The sequence below is a fragment of the Oncorhynchus gorbuscha genome, linkage group LG23 (genome assembly GCF_021184085.1).
Source record: "Oncorhynchus gorbuscha isolate QuinsamMale2020 ecotype Even-year linkage group LG23, OgorEven_v1.0, whole genome shotgun sequence".
Classification (NCBI taxonomy): domain Eukaryota; kingdom Metazoa; phylum Chordata; class Actinopteri; order Salmoniformes; family Salmonidae; genus Oncorhynchus; species Oncorhynchus gorbuscha.
This window is the reverse complement of record NC_060195.1, coordinates 50656703-50672449: the sequence shown is the minus strand read 5'-3', so window position 1 is coordinate 50672449 and position 15747 is coordinate 50656703.

Sequence of the window (15747 nt, the reverse complement as noted above, 5' to 3'; positions counted from 1 at the left end):
TTACTGGCTCAATGCTGTCACCTCGAGGCTACCTGTGGCTGCCTATTAGTCCATGTGTGTATGTGTGGGGAGTGGTGGTGGATTGTATGTGTGTATCTGTGCGCACATCTTGGTGTGCTTGCACTCACGTGGGTGCGCATATGTGTGTATCCTGTAGTGTACCACAGCTGTGCCAATAAAATATTTTCATTGCTGCTGGCTCTCATCAGAGAAGGAATATCTAATTCTGTATGTGTTTTAGTTACCGTTGCCTCTCCTATTTCCTCTCGACCATTCTAAATTACACTCACAAGTCACGACTCAGCTTTTAATTGGAGTAGCCACAGTGGCTTCTACTATAAAATAACATGTGTTTGAAACATGTAAATTAATCTCCAACAATGACTCATGACTAGAATAACTATTTCAACTCCTTCACTTCTAATTTCTGTGTCTTTAGCTATATCTGAAAATCCTATAATGACCTTGCAATTTCCTTTTCCGTTCTCTGGTATCCTTTAATTTAGAAGTTTGACTTTGATCACAATGTAACACTTTATATTAAGTTGTCGCGTAAAATGTGCCAACTGCCAACGGAGGACCTTTGCAATGATTGAGATTTGAACTCCAACCAGATCCTTCTTAGAATTTGTGTTTCTGAAACAGTAGCCTACCAGTTATCTTGAATACGGGCCTCAAATGGATCATGCATGTGCAACTGATTTGAGTTGGTTAAATTCACTCAGGTTGAAATATCCCCACACGTGGCATCGAATTGCTAGCTTTTGGTGGCGCAGCTAGCTAAGGTATATCAAGATGAAGGTCACAATTGTTTCCAAGACAAAGGATCCGAAATCGACTCCAGGGTGAGCTCGTGTGGAAGGAGGCTATATACTGTTGAGCAGCAACATGACACTTGGTTTATTTGTTGATTTTATTAGGATCCCCATTAGCTGACACCAATGGTGACAGCTAGTCTTACTGGGTTCTGACACATTACGAAAAATACTTTACAATTTAAAAAACATGAACATGTAGTGTGCATCTGTCAGTTACACATACATGTCAGTACATACATACACACAAGGAGTAGGTCAATGGGGGGAGAGGCATTGAGCCGTGAGGTGTTTTATTCATTTTTTTTTAAACCAGGTTTGCTGGTTACTTGTGCTATATGGAAGGGAGTTCCTTTAAATCATGGCTCTGTATAATACTCTGTTTCCTTGAATTTACTCTGAACTCTGAAAAGACTCCTGTTGGAATGTCTGGTGGGGTAAGAGTGTGTGTCAGTGCTATGTGTAAGTTGACTATGTAAACAATTAGGAATTTCCAACACATTAGTATTTCTTATAAAAACAAGTACATTTAACATTTACATTTAAGTCATTTAGCAGACGCTCTTATCCAGAGCGACTTACAAATTGGTGCATTCACCTTATGACATCCAGTGGGACAGTCACTTAACAATAGTGCATCTAAAACTTAGGGGGGGGTGGGGTGAGAGGGATTACTTAACCTATCCTAGGTATTCCTTAAAGAGGTGGGGTTTCAGGTGTCTCCGGAAGGTGGTGATTGACTCCGCTGTCCTGGCGTCGTGAGGGAGTTTGTTCCACCATTGGGGGGGCCAGGGCAGCGAACAGTTTTGACTGGGCTGAGCGGGAGCTGTACTTCCTCAGTGGTAGGGAGGCGAGCAGGCCAGAGGTGGATGAACGCAGTGCCCTTGTTTGGGTGTAGGGCCTGATCAGAGCCTGGAGGTACTGAGGTGCCGTTCCCCTCACAGCTCCGTAGGCAAGCACCATGGTCTTGTAGCGGATGCGAGCTTCAACTGGAAGCCAGTGGAGAGAACGGAGGAGCGGGGTGACGTGAGAGAACTTGGGAAGGTTGAACACCAGACGGGCTGCGGCGTTCTGGATGAGTTGAAGGGGTTTAATGGCACAGGCAGGGAGCCCAGCCAACAGCGAGTTGCAGTAATCCAGACGGGAGATGACAAGTGCCTGGATTAGGACCTGCGCCGCTTCCTGTGTGAGGCAGGGTCGTACTCTGCGGATGTTGTAGAGCATGAACCTACAGGAACGGGCCACCGCCTTGATGTTAGTTGAGAACGACAGGGTGTTGTCCAGGATCACGCCAAGGTTCTTGGCGCTCTGGGAGGAGGACACAATGGAGTTGTCGACCGTGATGGCGAGATCATGGAACGGGCAGTCCTTCCCGGGAGGAAGAGCAGCTCCGTCTTGCCGAGGTTCAGCTTGAGGTGGTGATCCGTCATCCACACTGATATGTCTGCCAGACATGCAGAGATGCGATTCGCCACCTGGTCATCAGAAGGGGGAAAGGAGAAGATTAATTGTGTGTCGTCTGCATAGCAATGATAAGAGAGACCATGTGAGGTTATGACAGAGCCAAGTGACTTGGTGTATAGCGAGAATAGGAGAGGGCCAAGAACAGAGCCCTGGGGGACACCAGTGGTGAGAGCGCGTGGTGAGGAGACAGATTCTCGCCACGCCACCTGGTAGGAGCGACCTGTCAGGTAGGACGCAATCCAAGCGTGGGCCGCGCCGGAGATGCCCAACTCGGAGAGGGTGGAGAGGAGGATCTGATGGTTCACAGTATCGAAGGCAGCCGATAGATCTAGAAGGATGAGAGCAGAGGAGAGAGAGTTAGCTTTAGCAGTGCGGAGCGCCTCCGTGATACAGAGGAGAGCAGTCTCAGTTGAATGACTAGTCTTGAAACCTGACTGATTTGGATCAAGAAGGTCATTCAGAGAGAGATAGCGGGAGAGCTGGCCAAGGACGGCACGTTCAAGAGTTTTGGAGAGAAAAGAAAGAAGGGATACTGGTCTGTAATTGTTGACATCGGAGGGATCGAGTGTAGGTTTTTTCAGAAGGGGTGCAACTCTCGCTCTCTTGAAGACGGAAGGGACGTAGCCAACGGTCAGGGATGAGTTGATGAGCGAGGTGAGGTAAGGGAGAAGGTCTCCGGAAATGGTCTGGAGAAGAGAGGAGGGGATAGGGTCAAGCGGGCAGGTTGTTGGGCGGCCGGCCGTCACAAGACGCGAGATTTCATCTGGAGAGAGAGGGGAGAAAGAGGTCAGAGCACAGGGTGGGGCAGTGTGAGCAGAACCAGCGGTGTCGTTTGACTTAGCAAACGAGGATCGGATGTCGTCGACCTTCTTTTCAAAATGGTTGACGAAGTCATCTGCAGAGAGGGAGGAGGGGGGAGGGGGCGGAGGATTCAGGAGGGAGGAGAAGGTGGCAAAGAGCTTCCTAGGGTTAGAGGCAGATGCTTGGAATTTAGCGTGGTAGAAAGTGGCTTTAGCAGCAGAGACAGAGGAGGAAAATGTAGAGAGGAGGGAGTGAAAGGATGCCAGGTCCGCAGGGAGGCGAGTTTTCCTCCATTTCCGCTCGGCTGCCCGGAGCCCTGTTCTGTGAGCTCGCAATGAGTCATCGAGCCACGGAGCGGGAGGGGAGGACCGAGCCGGCCTGGAGGATAGGGGACATAGAGAGTCAAGGGATGCAGAGAGGGAGGAGAGGAGGGTTGAGGAGGCAGAATCAGGAGATAGGTGGGAGAAGGTTTGAGCGGAGGGAAGAGATGATAGGATGGAAGAGGAGAGAGTAGCGGGGGAGAGAGAGCGAAGGTTGGGACGGCGCGATACCATCCGAGTAGGGGCAGTGTGGGAGGTGTTGGATGAGAGCGAGAGGGAAAAGGATACAAGGCAGTGGTCGGAGACTTGGAGGGGAGTTGCAGTGAGGTTAGTGGAAGAACAGCATCTAGTAAAGATGAGGTCGAGCGTATTGCCTGCCTTGTGAGTAGGGGGAAGGTGAGAGGGTGAGGTCAAAAGAGGAGAGGAGTGGAAAGAAGGAGGCAGAGAGGAAAGAGTCAAAGGTAGACGTGGGGAGGTTAAAGTCGCCCAGAACTGTGAGAGGTGAGCCGTCCTCAGGAAAGGAGCTTATCAAGGCATCAAGCTCATTGATGAACTCTCCGAGGGAACCTGGAGGGCGATAAATGATAAGGATGTTAAGCTTGAAAGGGCTAGTAACTGTGACAGCATGGAATTCAAAGGAGGCGATAGACAGATGGGTAAGGGGAGAAAGAGAGAATGACCACTTGGGAGAGATGAGGATCCCGGTGCCACCACCCCGCTGACCAGACGCTCTCGGGGTGTGCGAGAACACGTGGGCGGACGAAGAGAGAGCAGTAGGAGTAGCAGTGTTGTCTGTGGTGATCCATGTTTCCGTCAGTGCCAAGAAGTCGAGGGACTGGAGGGAGGCATAGGCTGAGATGAACTCTGCCTTGTTGACCGCAGATTGGCAGTTCCAGAGGCTACCGGAGACCTGGAACTCCACGTGGGTCGTGCGCGCTGGGACCACCAGAGTAGGGTGGCCGCGGCCACGCGGTGAGGAGCGTTTGTATGGTCTGTGCAGAGAGGAGAGAACAGGGATAAACAGACACATAGTTGACAGGCTACAGAAGAGGCTACGCTAATGCAAAGGAGATTGGAATGACAAGTGGACTACACGTCTCGAATGTTCAGAAAGTTAAGCTACGTAGCAAGAATCTTATTGACTAAAATGATTAAAATGATACAGTACTGCTGAAGTAGGCCAGCTGGCAGTGGGTGCGTTGTTGACACTACACTAATCAAGTCATTCCGTTGAGTGTAATAGTTTCTGCAGTGTTGCTATTCGGGGCTAGCAGGCTAGCTAGCAGTGTTGTTTACGTTACGTTGCGTTAAAAGAACGACAATAGATGGCTAGCGAACCTAGAAAATCGCTCTAGACTACACAATTATCTTTGATACAAAGACGGCTATGTAGCTAGCTAAGTAGCTAGCTACGATCAAACAAATCAAACCGTTGTACTGTAATGAAATGAAGTGAAAATGTGATACAACCTGTGAATGCGACCGGGTAGTTGAGTTCTATACAGAAGACGTTGGCTAGCGTTGGCTAGCTGTTGGCTAGCTAGCAGAGTCACCTACGTTAAGGACGACAAATAGCTGGCTAGCTAACCTCGGTAAATTAAGATAATCACTCTAAGACTACACACTCTAAACCTAAACAACACAATTATCTTGGATACGATGATACGATGATACGAAGACAGCAAAGACAGCTATGTAGGTAGCTAACACTAAACTAATCAAGTCGTTCAGTTGAGTGTAAAAGTTTCTCAGTGCAGCTAATCAGTGGACGTTAGCTAGCTGGCTAGTGAAGACTACGTTAGGACGGCGAAATACGATAATTACGCAATTATCTTTGATACAAAGACGGCTATGTAGCTAGCTGAGAAGAAATTGCTAAGATAAGACAAATCAAACCGAGATATAATGAAAAAGTTATACTACCCGTTGGAGCGACGTGCAGATGCGACCACTCGCTCCAACCGGAACCGGTTGTTCAAGTAGTGATGCAGTCAGTATTTCCTCAACACTTAGCCAAGAGAGACTGGCATGCATAGTATTGATATTAGCCCTCTGATTACAATGTAAATCAAAACTTGCTGCTTTGTTCAGAGCCAACTGCAGTTTAACTAGGTCCTTCTTTGCAATGCTTGACCATATGATTGGACAATAATAAAGATAAGATAAAACCAGAGCCTGCAGGGCTTGTGGGGTGTGGTGTCAAAAAATCCATTCATTACCAGATTCAGAACTTAGGGAACCACTAGAACTTAGGGAAGGATTTGTACCAAATACAATGCTCTTAGTTTTAGAGATGTTCAGGAGCAGTTTATTACTGGCCACCCATTCCAAAACTGACTGACTATTTGTTAAGGGCTTCAGTCACTAGCTGTGGTTGCTAATGAGTATATGGTTGACTCAGCAGCATACATGGACACACATGCTTTGTTTAATAACAGTGGAAGGTCATTGGTAAAAATATAAAAGAGTAGATGGCCCAGAGAGCTTCCATGCAGTACACCACACTTTATATGTTTGCCATTAGTGAAGATTTCATTAAAGAAAACCCTCTGAGTTCTATTAGATAGATGGCTCCTCTGAATCCACAACATGGCAGAGGTTGAAAAGACATAACATGTTGTTGAGAAACATATGTGTTATGGTCAATAATATCAAAGGCTGTACTGAAATCTAATAATACATGTCCCACAATCTTCTTATTATACATTTCATTTGTTTACAGAATAATTGCATTGTATATGGTCAAACATTTTTCCCTAAAGCAGCAAGCTGATAGGCTGGCTGTTATAACCAGTAGTCTTGGGTAGTGGAATGACTTTGGCTTCCCTCCAGGCCTGAGGAAAACACTTTCCTCTAGGTTCAGATTAACCTGTTCAGGATACCACGGTTTACTGCCCCTTCTGGAGGATTTGGGTACCCACATAAAACAGGATAATTTTTTTTCAAAAGTTGCTAATATTTGCATATAAAAAATATTATCGAATAGAAAGCACTCTAACAATTCTAAAACCGTTTAAATTTTGTCTCTATGTAAAGCAGAAGTGTCAGGGCATGCATTCTCCCAAAATCTCTCTTGTAATGGAAAAAGTTGCCCCTGCTTTGACGTCATCTTTAACGCACTTCCCAAAAGGCTACCGCTCTGGGAACAGTTTCTACGTGTTCAGCGTGAAGGCTGCCTTCTATGGGGCTTGTCAGTGTGTGAATCGCGCGCTCACGAGACGTTGAGCATGCCGAAAGGTCTCGGTCATGCCAAAAAAATAGTGCCCTGTATGCGCGCTCTGCACATTTTCTCTCTTTCCCTCAGGATCGATTAAAAGACGTGTGTGTTTCGCTTCGTCCTCACAATTGCTGTAGACCTTTAGAACATGTTAAAGCTTAATTATGAACATAGTTTGACAAGTTTACTCGACATATGATATATATTTTCGACGTTTTGGTGCGCAACCACTTCAATTTTGCCTACATTTTTACCAAAATCAGGCTATTTTGAGAACCGAAAGACGCAGACTTGAAAACTGAACGCTAATTTGGTGAGTATAATCCCTTACAGGTCTTCTGATGGAAGAACAGCAAAGGTAAGGGAATATTTATGTATTAATTTTGGGTTTCTGTCGACTCCAAGATAGAGGAGTCATTATGCTAATGTGGGAGCGCCGACTCCCTATTATAGCCTAGTAAACACAAAATGTAATGTTATAAATAAAAGTAACACAGCGTTTGCATTTAGAAGAAGTGTATCTTCCTATACATATGTAAAACATGCATATTTAGTCAAAGTTTATGATGTGTATTCCTTATTAGCTGACGTTATCTGCCGGAGCTATTTAATTTCTCCGGACATTTTAGTAGCATTTTTTGAACGATGCATCATTGTAAACAGAGATTTATGGATATATATATAGCATATTATTGAAAAAAATGAATGTACTGTGTAACATGTTATATTACTGTCATCTGATGAAGATTTCAAAAGGTTAGTGAAATGATTTTTCTTTTAATCCTGCGTTTGTTGACTGCATATTTTTTCCTACTTGGCTATACTAATGAGCTATGTCTGCGGTGGTGGTTTGACATAAATATGTGCTATGTTTTTGCCGTAAAACATTTTAGAAATCTGACTTGCTGGCTAGATAAACAACTTGTTTATCTTTCATTTGAGCTATTTTACTTGTTAATGTGTGGAGGTTAAATATTTTTAGGAATATTTTTGCGCATTGTGCGTTATGGTAATGAGCTTGAGCTGTAGTCACGCTACCAGCACAGGAATATAACTCCCTAACAAGTTTTAAAGATATGACATCTAGGAGTGCCTATAGAGTCAGCTACCATCCTCAGTAGCTTTCCATCTAAGTTGTCAGTGCCAGGTGGTTTGTCATTATTGATTGATAACAATAATTGTTCCACCTCTCCCACACTAACTTTACAAAATTCGAACTTACAATGCATTTCTTTCACTTTTATTTGTTTTTATGCATGAATACGATGACGCACTGTTCGCTTTGGGCATTTCCTGATTAAGTTTGCCCACTTTGCCAATGAAGTAATCTTAATAATTGGCAACATCAAATGGTTTTGTGATGAATAAGCCATCTGATTTGACAAATGATGGAGATGAATTTGTCTTTCTGCCCATCATTTAATTTAAAGTACTCCGAAGTATCTTGTATCTTCACAAACGAGGAAGAATTTGGAGTTTTGGTACAGGGAGACAGAGTTGGAAATCAGTCTGTGCGCGAGTGATGAAGAGCATGCACACTTGCTAATGTTGCTTTTCTATTGAACATACTTCTTTCCGTATGAAATATTATAGTTTAAATACATTTTAGGGTACCTGAGGATTAAATAGAAAAGTATTTTGACTTGTTTTAACAAAGTTTAGTGTTAGCTTTTTGGATTCCTTTCTCTGTATGTTGAAGGAGTGGATTACTCAAATTGATGGAGCCAACTAAACAGACTTTTTGGGATATAAAATTTTGATGTGGCGTGCCGTCTTCAAGCATGCCATGCGATTGTTTTCGCTGTAAAACCTATTATAAATTGTACAATGTAGTTATATTAACAAGAATTTAAGCTTTTAACCGATATAAGACACTTGTATGTACCTAGATGTTTAATATCCATAACTTGAATGATTATTTAATTGAATTGCACGCCCTCCAATTTCACTGGAAGTTGTACAGGTGTCCCACTGATAGGACGCCTAGCCCAAATTTGACGAGAAAGATATACTGCTCTCCGGAAATAGGCCCAGATCCCCATCATTTGCTTGAAAAAAAGACAGGAAAAGAGGACGTCTGTCTTTTGAGAATCTGTAGGCGAGCGAGAGAACTCCCACTGCCATTAATTCTACTTTCTAACATGCAATCACGATTATCCTCCATCCAATTACGATTATCCTACCAACGGAACATTAAAAACTGTGATACCTTCTGTTTCACTGAGTCGTGGCTGAATGACAACACGGATAATAATATAGAGCTGGAGGGATTTTCAATGCACCGGCAGAACAGAGAAGCTACATCTGGTAAGGCGAAGGGTGGGGGTGTGTGTCTATTTGTCAATATCAGCTGGTGCATGATGTCTAATATTAAAGAAGTCTCAAGGTATTGCTCACCTGAGGTAGAGTACCTTATAAGCTGTAGACCACACTATCTACCAAGAGAATTCTCATCTATATTCTTCGTAGCTGTCTATTTACCACCACAAACCGATGAAGACACTAAGATCGCACTTAACCAACTCTATAAGGCCAAAAGCAAACAAGAAAATGCTCAACCAGAAGCGGTGCTCCAAGTGCCCGGGGACTTTAATGCAGGCAAACTTAAATCAGTTTTACCAGTTTTCAGCATGTCACGTGCAACCTGATGGAAAAACAGCTGTAGACCACCTTTACTCTACACACAGATGCATACAAACCTTATCTGACAATAATTCTATCCTCCTTACAAGCAAAAACTAAAGCCTGAAGTACCAGTGACGCGGATGCTACACTACAGGACTGTTTTGCTAGCAGAGACTGGAATATGTTCCGGGACTCATCCAATGCCATTGAGGAGTATACCACCTCAGTCATCGGCTTAATCAATAAGTGCATCGATGACGTCGTCCCCACAGTGACCGTGTCTAACTGTACACATCCCAACCAGAAGCCATGGATTACAAGCAACAGCCACATCGAGCTAAAGGCTAGAGCTGCCACTTTCAAGGAGCAGGACACTAATCCAGACGCCTGTAAGAAATCTTGCTATGTCCTCAGACGATCCATCAAAAAAGTAAAGCCTCAATACAGAATAATTATTGAATCTTATTACACCAGCTCTGACGCTCGTCAGATGTGGCAGGGCTTGACAACTATTACGGACTACAAAGGGAAACCCCGACACAAGCTGCCCAGTGACTTGAACCTACCAAACGAGCTAAATGCCTTTAATGCTCGCTTCGATGCTGCAAGCAACACTGAAGCATGCACGAGAGCACCAGCTGTTCTGGATGACTGTGTGATAACAGTCTCGGGAGCCGATGTGAGCAAGACCTTTAAACAGGTCAACATTCACAAAGCCACGGGGCCAGATGGATTACCAGGATGTGTACTCAAAGCATGCTCTGACCAACTGGCAAGTGTCTTCACTGACATTTTCAACCTCTCCCTGACTGAATCTGTAATTCCTACATGTTTCAAGCAGACCATCATAGTCCCTGTGCCCAATGAAACGAAGATAACCTGCCTAAATGATTACCGCCCGGTAGCACTCACGTCGGTAGCCATGAAGTGCGTTGAAAGGCTGATCATGGCTCACATCAACAGCATCCTCCCGGACACCCTAGACCCACTCCAATTTGCACACCGCACCAACAGATCCACAGATGCTGCAATCGTGATCGCACTCCACACTGCCCTTTCCCACCTGGACAAAAGGAACACCTATGTGAGAATGCTGTTCATTGACTACGCTCAGCGTTCAACACCATAGTACCCATGAAGCTCATCACTAAGCTAAGGACCGTGGGACTAAACACCTCCCTTTGCAACTGGATCCTGGACTTCCTGACGGGCCGCCCCCAGGTGGTAAGTGTAGGCAACAACACATCTGCCATGCTGAAACAACACAGGGGTGCCTCAGGGGTGTGTACTTAGTCCCCTCCTGTTCTCCCTGCTCACCCACGACTGCGTGGCCAAACACCATCATTAATTTTGCTGATGACACAACAGTGGTAGGCCTGATCACGAACAACGATGAGATGGCTTAAAGGGAGGTCAGAGAACTGGCAGTGTGGTGCCAAGACAACAACCTCTCCCTCAATGTGAGCAAGACAAAGGAGCTGATCGTGGACTACAGGATAAACGCGTGCCGAACAAGCCCCCATTAACATCAACAGGGTTGTAGTGGTGGTCGAGAGGAAATAGGAGTAGTGCTGGTCGAGAGTTTCAAGTTCCTTGCTGTCCACATCACCAACGATCTATCATGGTCCAAACACATCAAGACAGTTGTAAAGAGGGCATGATAAAACCTTTTAACCCTAAGGAGACTGAAAAGATTTGGCATGTGTCCCCAGATCCCCAAAAAGTTATACAGCAGCAACATCGAGAGCATTCTGACCGGTTGCATCACTGCCTGGTATGGAAACTGCTCGGCATCTGACCGTAAGGTACTACAGAGGGTAGCGTGTACTGCCTAGTACATCACTGGGGCCAAGCTTCCTGCAATCCAGGACCTATATAATAAGCGGTGACAGAGGAAAGACCATAAATTGTCAGAGACACTAGTCACCCAAGTCATAGACTATTCTCTCTGCTAGCCCACGGCAAGCGATACCGGAGCGCCAAGTCTAGGACCAAATGGCTCCTTAACAGCTTCTATCCCCAAGCCATAAGACTGCTGGACATTTAATCAATCAATTGGCCACTGGACTATTACATGACCCCCCCCCCCCCGTGTTTTGTACACTACTGCTACTCTCTGTTTGTGCATAGTCACTTCACCCCTACCTACATGTACAAATTACCTCTAACCTGTTCCCCCACACAATGGCTCAGTACCGGTACCCCCTGTATATAGCCTCGTTACTGTTATGTGTTACTTTTTTTCATATACTTTTTTTTACTTCAGTTGATTTGGTAAGTCTTTTCTAGACTCTTCTTGAACTGCACTGTTGGTTAAGGGCTTGTAAAGTAAGCATTTGACGGTAAGGTCTACACTTGTTGTATTTGGCACATGTGACAAATAAAGTTGGATTTGATTACATTTACAGTGCCTTGCGAAAGTATTCGGCCCCCTTGAACTTTGCGACCTTTTGCCACATTTCAGGTTTCAAACATAAAGATATAAAACTGTATTTTTTTGTGAAGAATCAACAACAAGTGGGACACAATCATGAAGTGGAACGACATTTATTGGATATTTCAAACTTTTTTAACAAATCAAAAACTGAAAAATTGGGGGTGCAAAATTATTCAGCCCCCATAAGTTAATACTTTGTAGCGCCACCTTTTGCTGCGATTACAGCTGTAAGTCGCTTGGGGTATGTCTATCAGTTTTGCACATCGAGAGACTGAAATTTTTTCCCATTCCTCCTTGCAAAACAGCTCGAACTCAGTGAGGTTGGATGGAGAGCATTTGTGAACAGCAGTTTTCAGTTCTTTCCACAGATTCTCGATTGGATTCAGGTCTGGACTTTGACTTGGCCATTCTAACACCTGGATATGTTTATTTTCGAACCATTCCATTGTAGATTTTGCTTTATGTTTTGGATCATTGTCTTGTTGGAAGACAAATCTCCGTCCCAGTCTCAGGTCTTTTGCATCAGGTTTTCTTCCAGAATGGTCCTGTATTTGGCTCCATCCATCTTCCCATCAATTTTAACCATCTTCCCTGTCCCTGCTGAAGAAAAGCAGGCCCAAACCATGATGCTGCCACCACCATGTTTGACAGTGGGTATGGTGTGTTCAGGGTGATGAGCTGTGTTGCTTTTACGCCAAACATAACGTTTTGCATTGTTGCCAAAAAGTTCAATTTTGGTTTCATCTGACCAGAGCACCTTCTTCCACATGTTTGGTGTGTCTCCCAGGTGGCTTGTGCTCCGTGGCTGAGTGACTCTTGCGAGATAACAGAACAGGGCTGCAGGCAGCTGAGTGAAAATGGAGGAAAACTGAACTTCTGGAGGACCTATTATCCCTTCACTCCCTCCTCTCTACCTTCTCTTCCTCTATATCCACTGCTAAAGCCACTTTCTACCACTCTACATTTCAAGCTTCTGCCTCTAACCCTAGGAAATGCTTTCCCACCTTCTCCTCCCTCCTTAAGCCTCCACCCCTCCCTCCTGCCTCTCTGTGGATGACTTTGTCAACCACTTTGAAAAAAAGGTTGACGACATCCGCTACTCATTCACTGAGCTCAATGAGTCCTCTGGTCGCATTCACACAGAACTACCCTACGCTCTGTCTCCCCGCGCTCTCTTGATGACATCCTGCGACTTGTGAGGTCTGGCCGCCCGACAACCTGCCCGCTCAACCCTCTTCAAGAGCATTTCTCGAGACCTCCCATTCCGCGATTCCCTCATCAACTCATCCCTGACCACTAGTTGCATACCATCTGACCACAAAATGGCCTGAGTTGCTTCCCTCCTCAAGAAACCAAAACTCGACTCATCGGACGTCAAACTATAGACCTGTATTCCTTATTTATTTTATTTACAAAACATTTGAGCATGATGTCTCTGATAAACTTTCTCGTTATCCCTCTCAGAACGATCTTCTTGACCCTGACCCTTCAAGACAGGTCTGAACCGAGACTGCTCTTCTCTGTGACACGGAGGCTCTCCGCACTGCCAAAGCTGACTTTCTCTCTGTTCTCATCCTCCTAGATCTATCTGCTGCCTTTGACACCTTGAACCATGAGATCTTCCTCTTCACCCTCTCAGGGCTGGGTGTCTCAGGTGCAGCACACTTTTGGATTGCATTGTACCTGGCAGGCCGCTCCTACCAGGTGACATGGAGAGGATCTGTCTGCACTACGTACTCTCAATAGTGGTGTCCCCCAGGACTCGGTTCTAGACCCTCTCCTATTTCTCTATATACCAAGTCACTCGGCTCTGTTATATGTTCACATGGTTGCTCCTATAATTGCTATGCAGATGACACTTAACTACTTTTCTCCTTCCCCCCTTCTGACACCCAGGTGGTGACACTTACCTCTGTGTGCCTGGCAGATATCTCAACTTGGATGTCGGCCCACCACCTCAAGTTTATCATCAACAAGACAGAACTGCTCTTCCTCCCATGGGAGGCCTGCCCGCTCAAAGACCTCTCCATAATGGTTGACAACTCCAGTGTCACCCTCCCAGAGTGAAAAGAACCTTGGCGTGACCCTGGACAACAACCTGTTGTTCTCTGTAACCATCAAAGTAGTGACCGGTTCCTGCAGGTTCATGCTCTACAACATCAGTAGAGTATGACCCCACCTCACACAGAAAGTGGCGCAGGTCCTAATTAGGGCTGTTGCTGTGACCGTATTACCACCATGGCCATGAGTCACGAAGTCAGTCATATTCCATGTGACTGTTTAGTCACTGTAATTAGGCTTCTCCAAGCTCTGATGCTGCTGACGGTCATTAGTAGTCTACCAAACTTGCTAACTGCCTGGTACTCAGCACTCTATTTCCCTCTAATCACTCTGACATCAATGCAAATGTTTTTGAAAATCTAATCAAACACTTCATGAGAGCACATGAGCTCATGTTGCGCAACATTTCTATAGTCTATGCATTACGCGAGAAAATAGAGTTATGTCCTTTACTAAAAAGAGGATCCCATCAGCTTTCTATAGGCTAGGCCTACAATGTTTATTTCTCAACTTTCCTAATATTAAGCACATTGTTTATCTTGTAAACAATGTAGAATAAACAACCCTTCACATAATATCATAGAAGCAGTGTTCTGCTAATGTGACAATGTGTACCTTTCATCTTTCATTGTCATTCCCAGGCGATGCAGATACTGTGCCTATCTGCATTTCCAAATCAAATCAAATTGTATTAGTCACACGCACCGAATACAACAGGATACAGAATACAGTGAAATGCTTACTTACGAGCCCCTAACAGACAGTGTAGTTTCAAAAAACATAAATAAGAATAAGAGATAAAAGTAACAAGTAATTAAAGAGGAGCAATGGGGCTGCCTGTCATGTTTTGTCTTATATTGTCTTGTCATTTTGCTTTCCCTTCTGTTCGTTTTCCCCCTGCTGGTCTTATTAGGTTCGTTCCCTTTTTTCTCTCTCCCTCCCTCTCTCTCTTCTCTCTATCGTTCCGTTCCTGCTCCCAGCTGTTCCTATTCCCCTAATCAATCATCTAATCTTTTCACACCTGTTCCGTATCTTGCCCTCTGATTAGAGTCCCTATTTCTCCCCTTGTCTTCCGTTTCTGTCCTGTCGGATCCTTGTATATTGTTCACCGTGCTGTGTCTTTGTCTCGCCCTGTCGTGTCTTGTTTCCCTCAGATGCTGCGTGTGAGCAGGTGTCTGAGTCTGCTACGGTCGGTGCCTTCCCGAGGCAACCTACAGTTTATGGTCGAGTCTCCAGTCTGTCCTCGTCACTACGAGTGGAATTAGTTTTTTATGTTTTGTTTTCTGCTCCGATTTGTCTAGGAGTATTGCCTATTTCCTTTACTGGAATAAAGACTCTGTTTTCGCCAAGTCGCTTTTGGGTCCTCATTCACCTGCATAACACTGCCTTGGCAAACATGTCAGCGTGGTCATACCTTCCTGTGTGGTGTCCCGTAATCAACAGGAGTCCCTATACACCAGGTTTCTCCCTTCCCATATTGACTGATACCATTCAATTCAATAATAAAAAAGACAATACAAGTAAATTGTGCCTAGTAAACCTTTTCTATTACCAACGGCAGTTATGACAGGTTTTATCTGACACACCAACAGGTACAATGTTGAAGTTTGAACAGGTCAGATTAAACATACCCAATTATGGTCTCCCCATCAAACGACGGAGGCTGCAAAAAGCATCTAGTCAGAGTTCGTCAGTGACAAATGGAAGGAAAAGTTGCTATTACTGGACATTTGTGGTGTACTGTACTATTAGTAATCATATTATTGTGGATGTGTTGAGTGCCAGGTCCCTCTGCATCTCATGCATCTATGAACACATACGCACAGCCACTGTTCTATTACCAATGGCAGTTAGGGATAGGTGATATCTGACACACAAGCATATAATATGTTAAAGTTTGAACAAGTCAGACTAATTCTGTTCTCCCCATCAACGACTGTTGTTGAGCATGCAAGAGGTGAGACTGGAGGGCAGGTCTTTGCCAGAGCCCCATTGATGAGCATAGCA